Below are 7,500 nucleotides of genomic sequence, written 5' to 3'. Positions count from 1 at the left end.
GGTACACTTGGGCACACTATTCTATCTTCCTCTTATTATTTTCAAGTTTTTATAGTTTATATATGAAAGATTTATTGTAATGTTACTATTGGTCTTAAACTTCTTAATTTTTTCCTTATTTCCTTTCCTCGCTGGGCTATTTTCCCTGTTGGAGCCCTTGGGCTTCTAGCATACTGCTTTTCCAACTAGGGTTGTAGCTTAGCAAGTTATAATAATAATAATACAATATATGGCTTATTTAAATATAAAAAACACGTCTAAACGTGCAAAATTTATCATTAATATATATACATATATATATATATATATATATATATCTTGATTCGCTCAAGGGGGAGAGGAAGTAATCATACCCTGATGAAATGGGGGTACCTCGAAAGGTACGCTCGGAAACCACATTCTCCCACAAATTGCCGAACCAGCAGGTTGTAGTTAGGAAAGATGGAGGGGGTGGGAAGGGTTGAATATGTGCGTGTGTGTATATGCGTGTGTATTCATGCATCTTTGACGGGTCATGTACACTAGTTAGGAGATTAGTAGATTTAAAGAAGGTTTACATGACTGTTCAGACAAACAGACAGAAGAGAAACAACAGAGCTACTCGACAACACAGACGGAAGCCATAAGAGTTACTACAGAGAGAGAGAGAGAGAGAGAGGAGAGAGAGAGAGAGAGAGGGTACCTGGCTAACAAAGGAGGTAACCTAGTTGCCTAAATAGTTCCCTGGTTAGCTCAATGGTATCTGGCTAACAAAGAAGGTAACCTAGTTGCCTAAATGGTTGCCTGGTTAGCTCAGTGGGTACCTGGCTAACAAAAAAGGTAACCTAGTTGCCTAAACAGTTGCCTGGTTAATTCAGTTGGTACCTGGCTAACAAAGAAGGTAACCTAGTTGCCTAAACAGTTGCCTGCTTAGCTCAGTTGGTACCTGGCTAACAAAGAAGGTAACCTCGTTGCCTAAATAGTTCCCTGGTTAGCTCAATGGTATCTGGCTAACAAAGAAGGTAACCTAGTTGCCTAAATGGTTGCCTGGTTAGCTCAGTGGGTACCTGGCTAACAAAAAAGGTAACCTAGTTGCCTAAACAGTTGCCTGGTTAATTCAGTTGGTACCTGGCTAACAAAGAAGGTAACCTAGTTGCCTAAACAGTTGCCTGCTTAGCTCAGTTGGTACCTGGCTAACAAAGAAGGTAACCTAGTTGCCTAAATAGTTCCCTGGTTAGCTCAATGGTATCTGGCTAACAAAGAAGGTAACCTAGTTGCCTAAATGGTTGCCTGGTTAGCTCAGTGGGTACCTGGCTAACAAAAAAGGTAACCTAGTTGCCTAAACAGTTGCCTGGTTAATTCAGTTGGTACCTGGCTAACAAAGAAGGTAACCTAGTTGCCTAAACAGTTGCCTGCTTAGCTCAGTTGGTACCTGGCTAACAAAGCAGGTAACCTAGTTGCCTAAATAGTTGCCTGGTTAGCTCAGTAGGTACCTGGCTAACAAAGAAGGTAAGCTGGATGCCTTAACAGTTGCCTGGTTAGCTCAGTGGGTACCTGGCTAACAAAGAAGGTAAGCTGGATGCCTTAACAGTTGCCTGGTTAGCTCAGTGGGTACCTGGCTAACAAAGAAGGTAACCTAGTTGCTTAAATGGTTGCATGGTTAGCTCAGTGGGTACCTGGTTAACAAAGAAGGTAACCTAGTTGCTTAAATGGTTGCATGGTTAGCTCAGTGGGTACCTGGCTAACAAAGAAGGTAACCTAGTTGCCTAAATAGTTGCCTGGTTAGCTCAGTGGGTACCTGGCTAACAAAAAAGGTAACCTAGTTGCCTAAACAGTTGCCTTGTTAGCTCAGTTTGTACCTGGCTAACAGAGAAGGTAACCTAGTTGCCTAAATGGTTGCCTGGTTAGCTCAGTAGGTACCTGGCTAACAAAGAAGGTAAGCTGGATGCCTTAACAGTTGCCTGGTTAGCTCAGTGGGTATCTGGCTAACAAAGAAGGTAACCTAGTTGCCTAAATAGTTGCCTGGTTAGCTCAGTGGGTACCTGGCTAACAAAAAAGGTAACCTAGTTGCCTAAACAGTTGCCTTGTTAGCTCAGTTGGTACCTGGCTAACAAAGAAGGTAACCTAGTTGCCTAAACAGTTGCCTGCTTAGCTCAGTTGGTACCTGGCTAACAAAGAAGGTAACCTAGTTGCCTAAACAGTTGCCTGCTTAGCTCAGTTGGTACCTGGCTAACAAAGAAGGTAACCTAGTTGCCTGAACAGTTGCCTGCTTAGCTCAGTTGGTACCTGGCTAACAAAGAAGGTAAGCTGGATGCCTTAACAGTTGCCTGGTTAGCTCAGTTGGTACCTGGCTAACAAAGAAGGTAACCTAGTTGCCTAAACAGTTGCCTGGTTAGCTCAGTTGGTACCTGGCTAACAAAGAAGGTAACCTAGTTGCCTAAATAGTTGCCTGGTTAGCTCAGTGGGTACCTGGCTAACAAAGAAGGTAAGCTGATTCCTTAAATAGTTGCCCGGTTAGCTCAGTGGGTACCTGGCTAACAAAGAAGGTAAGCTGGATGCCTTAACAGTGTCCTGGTTAGCTCAGCAGGTACCTGGTTACCAAAATGAGTACCAAACTAATTCTGTTAGTATCTCCCTACACCAGGGAGTACCTGGTAAGCTTATGGGAACTTGATAAATTCAGAAGGTACTATAGTCCATTTCTTTCAGCGATACATATTTGCACCGACTCGTAGCGGTGTCCTTTCAGCTCGGAAAAGTTTCCGGATCGCTGATTGGTTGGACAAGGTAATTCTAACCAATCAGCGATCAGGAGATTTTTCCGAGCTCAAAGGGCACCACCGCGTGTCGGTGCAAATATGCATCGCTAAAAGAAATGGACTATAGGTTACGTCAATAATACCTGGATAGCTCATGCAGTACGCTACCAGGTAAGGTCAAAGGGTACTAGATAACCTGTGTGAGAATGGATTTACTAATACTACTACTAGTACAGTTCACTGAAGGTTTGACAGACGTTTTAAGAGGACAGTAAACGACTCGAGGCCGAGCATGACCTGTCTATGGTATCATGGACTAAGGATCAATCAAAGCGAAAAAGGTGAGCTTTGGCTATGCCGCAATTTTGCGCTTCTAATATCATTCGTTGCGTAAGTATTATCTTAAGTATCTAACTATATATATATATATATATATATAGAGAGAGAGAGAGAGAGAGAGAGAGAGAGAGAGAGTGTCTGCTCAAAGCTATGCTTTTTGTATGGTTATAGAGTTTTGTATAGGTGATATATATATATATATATATATATAGGCCTATACTGTATATGTTTTGTTTATTCGTGTTAATTTTGTTATCAGTTGCCCTTTATTTTATACAATGATGTTAGACTACAGCAAAAAACATTTGAGATTTGTAAATGTTTTTTGCTGTAGTCTAACATCATTGTATAAAATAAAGGGCAACTGATAACAAAATTAACACGAATAAACAAAACATATACAGTATAGGCCTATATATATATATATATATATATCACCTATACAAAACTCTATAACCATACAAAAAGCATAGCTTTGAGCAGACACTCTCTCTCTCTCTCTCTCTCTCTCTCTCTCTCTTAATTCGAAAATCGTGTCAAGATCCCTTATCCCTCACCGTCTAAATAAAACCCAAAAGGAAAAAAGTTCCTTAGAGAACTTTAAACTTTACACAGAAACTTTAAACATTTCGTGGAAGATGCTTATTTCTTTAGGTGTCGTATACAGTCGAATGACACCGGAATTTTTAGACGACACCCTCGTGTCATAAGTCCTTTTATAAATTTATAGTTATCATCAGAATAACGTATTTCTTTTCAGCTCTGAGTTATAAGAAGGGTGTAAATGGAAATACATTGGAGACAATGATATATAATAGTAAAATAGATATGGCTAGACTATGAGCCACTAAGATGATGATAACAATAATAATAACAATAAAAATAATAATAATAACAATAATAATAATAATAATAATAATAACAATGATAAAATAAATAATAATAATAATAATAACAAAAAACAACAACAAAATAATAATAATAATAATAATAATAATAATAATAATAACAAAAAACAAAAATAATAATAATAATAATAATAATAATAATAATAATAATAACAATGATAAAAATAATAATAATAATAATAATAATAATAATAATAATAATAATAAAATAATAACAATAAAGACATTAAAATAATAATAATAATAATAATAATAATAATAATAATAATAATACCTAGAGGAACACTCAACAGAGCGCAGACCTCCGCCAGTGCAGCTTAATTCTCGACCTTTTTTGACTGATCTTGGACGTTTTGCTCAACCCTGACCTTATTTGACCTTTGACCCTTTAATATTTTGAAGCTGTTCACAAACAAACACACAAACAGGGGGTTACACATAACCTCCTTCCAACTTCGTTGGCGGAGGTAAATAATAATCATAGACTTACGAATTGCAAAGAGAGATGGAACTGTAGAATTGAAAAGGAATCTTGAGAAGATAGGAACCCACATAGCCCCAGGACTTGTGCAGAAGAACGCTCTATTTGAAACAGTACATATGATGAGGAAATTGATGGATTCTTAAGGAAGCAGGATGCAACCCGAAACCCCACACTGTAAACCATTAGTCTCTGGAGACTGTGATAAATAATAATAATAATAATAATAACAATAATAATAATAAAAAAAATCCCATTACAATATATGACAATCTCTCTCTCTCTCTCTCTCTCTCTCTCTCTCTCTCTCTTGTCCTGTACTCTGCCTGTCTATCAAATGTACATTCCTAAAATCTAATCTCTCTCTCTCTCTCTCTCTATCTCTCTCTCTCTCTCTCTCTCTCTCTCTCTCTCTCGTCCTGTACTCTGCCCTGTCTATCAAATGTACATTCCTCAAATTAAATCTCTCTCTCTCTCTCTCTCTCTCTCTCTCTCTTGATTGCAGGATCAATACACGTGTCATGTGCACTAGGCCAGCCATGAGCCAACAGCAGCAACATGAGTCAGTGATCTTTGTCTCAGTAAGAATGGAAAGTCTGCCATCAATTGTAGTGATGAGAAGGGGTTTGGTAAAAGACATCCCCTCCCCACTAGGGAAGGGGTAATAGGGAACTCCTGCCTACTAGGGGAAGGGGTAAGAGGGAACTCCTGCCTACTAGGGGAAGGGGTAATAGGGAACTCCTGCCTACTAGGGGAAGGGGTAATAGGGAACTCCTGCCTACTAAGGGAAGGGGTAAGAGGGAACTCCTGCCTACTAAGGGAAGGGGTAAGAGGGAACCTCTGCCTACTAGGGGAAGGGATAATAGGGAATTCCTGCCTAGTAGAGAAAGGGGTAATAGGGAACTCCTACCTACTATGGAAAGGGGTAATAGGGAACTCCTACCTACTAGGGAAAGGGGTAATAGGGAACTCCTGCCTACTAAGGGAAGGGGGTAAGAGGGAACTCCTGCCTACTAGGGGAAGGGGTAAGAGGGAACCCCTACCTACTAGGGGAAGGGATAATAGGGAACTCCTGCCTACTAGGGAAAGGGGGTAATAGGGAACTCCTGCCTACTAGGGGAAGGGGTAATAGGGAACTCTTGCCAACTAGGGGAAGGGGTAATAGGGAACTCCTACCTACTAGGGGAAGGGATAATAAGGAACTCCTGCCTACTAGGGAAAGGGGTAATAGGGAACTCCTGCCTACTAGGGGAAGGGGTAATAGGGAACTCCTGCCTACTAGGGGAAGGGGGTAATAGGGAACTCCTGCCTACTAGGGGAAGGGGTAAGAGGGAACTCCTGCCTACTAGGGGAAGGGGTAATAGGGAAAACCCTGCCTACTAAGGACAGGAGGTAATAGTAATAGGGAACTCCTGCCTACTAGTGGAAGGGGTAATAGGGAACTCCTGCCTACTAGGGGAAGGGGTAATAGGGAACTCCTACCTGCTAGGGGAAGGGGTAATAGGGTACTCCTACCTACAAGCGGAAGGGGTAATAAGAAACTCCTGCCTACTAGAGAAGGGGCAATAGGGAACTCCTGCCTACTAGGAGAAGGGGTAATAGGGAACTCCTGCCTACTAGGAGAAGGGGTAATAGGGAATCTCTTGCCTAGTAGGGGAAGGGGTAATAGGGAACTCCTGCCTACTAGGGGAAGGGGTAAGAGGGACCTCCTGCCTACAAGGAGGAAGGGGTAAGAGGGAACTCCCTGCCTACTAGGGGAAGGGGTAATAGGGAACTCCTCCCTACTGGGGAAGGGGTAATAGGGAACTCCTACCTAGTAGGGGAAGGGGAAATAGGGAACTCCTGCCTACTAGCGGAAGGGGTAATAGGGAACTCCTGCCTATTAGGAGGAAGAGGAAATAGGGAACTCCTACCTACTAGGGGAAGGGGTAATAGGGAACTCCTGCCTACTAGGGGAAGGGGGTAATAGGGAACTCCTGCCAATTAGGAGGAAGAGGTAATAGGGAACTCCTACCTACTAGGGGAAGGGGTAATAGAGAACTCCTGCCTACTAGAAAAGGGGCAATAGGGAACTCCTGCTAACTAGGGGAAGGGGTAATAGGGAACTCCTGCCTACAAGGGGAAGGGGTAATAGAGAACTGCCTACTAGGGAAAGGGGTAATAGGGAACTCCTGCCTACAAGGGGAAGGGGTAAATGGGAACTCCTGCCTACTAAAGGAAGGGGTAATAGGGAACTCCTGCCTACTAGGGGAAGGGGTAATAGGGAACTCATGCCTACTAGGGGAAGGGGTAATGGGGAACTCCTGCCTACTAGGAGGAAGGGGTAATAGGGAACTCCTGCCTACAAGGAGAAGGGGTAATAGGGAACTCCTGCCTACTAAGGGAAGGGGTAATAGGGAACTCCTGCCTACTAGGGGAAGGGGTAATAGGGAACTCCTGCCTACTAGGGGAAGGGGTAATGGGGAACTCCTGCCTACTAGTGGAAAGGGTAATAGGGAACTCCTGCCTACAAGAGGAAGGGGTAATAGGGAACTCCTGCCTACTAGTGGAAAGGGTAATAGGGAACTCCTGCCTAGTAAGGAAAGGGGTAATAGGAAACTCCTGCCTACTAGGGGAAGGGGTAATAGAGAACTCCTGCCTACTAGGGGAAGGAGTAATAGGGAACTCCTGCCTACTAGGGGAAGGGGTAAAGGGGAACTCATGCCTACTAGGAGGAAGGGGTAATAGGGAACTCCTGCCTACAAGGAGAAGGGGTAATAGGGAACTCCTGCCTACTAGGGGAAGGGGTAATAGGGAACTCCTGCCTACAAGGGGAAGGGGGTAATAGGGAACTCCTGCCTACTAGTAGGAAGGGGGTAATAGGGAACTCCTGCCTACTAGTAGGAAGGGGTAACAGGGAACTCCTGCCTACTAGTGGAAGGGGGTAATAGGGAACTCCTGCCTAGTAAGGAAAGGGGTAATAGGGAACTCCTGCCTACTAGGGGAAGGGGTAATAGAGAACTGCCTACTAGGGGAAGGGGTAATAGGGAACTCC

At 42.9% G+C, this 7,500-nt stretch overlaps 1 protein-coding gene across 1 annotated transcript in view; it reads right to left on the bottom strand.

The window, feature by feature from the left end:
• LOC137622632 (period circadian protein-like) overlaps nt 1-7,500 on the bottom strand; it is a 52,618-nt gene that overhangs the window by 1,147 nt on the left and 43,971 nt on the right. The gene's annotated exons all lie outside the window — the stretch shown is intronic.

The sequence above is a fragment of the Palaemon carinicauda genome, chromosome 29 (assembly GCF_036898095.1).
Source record: "Palaemon carinicauda isolate YSFRI2023 chromosome 29, ASM3689809v2, whole genome shotgun sequence".
Lineage (NCBI taxonomy): Eukaryota > Metazoa > Arthropoda > Malacostraca > Decapoda > Palaemonidae > Palaemon > Palaemon carinicauda.
The sequence above is the reverse complement of the archived record's forward strand: the minus strand, read 5'-3'. Positions and strand labels throughout refer to the sequence as shown.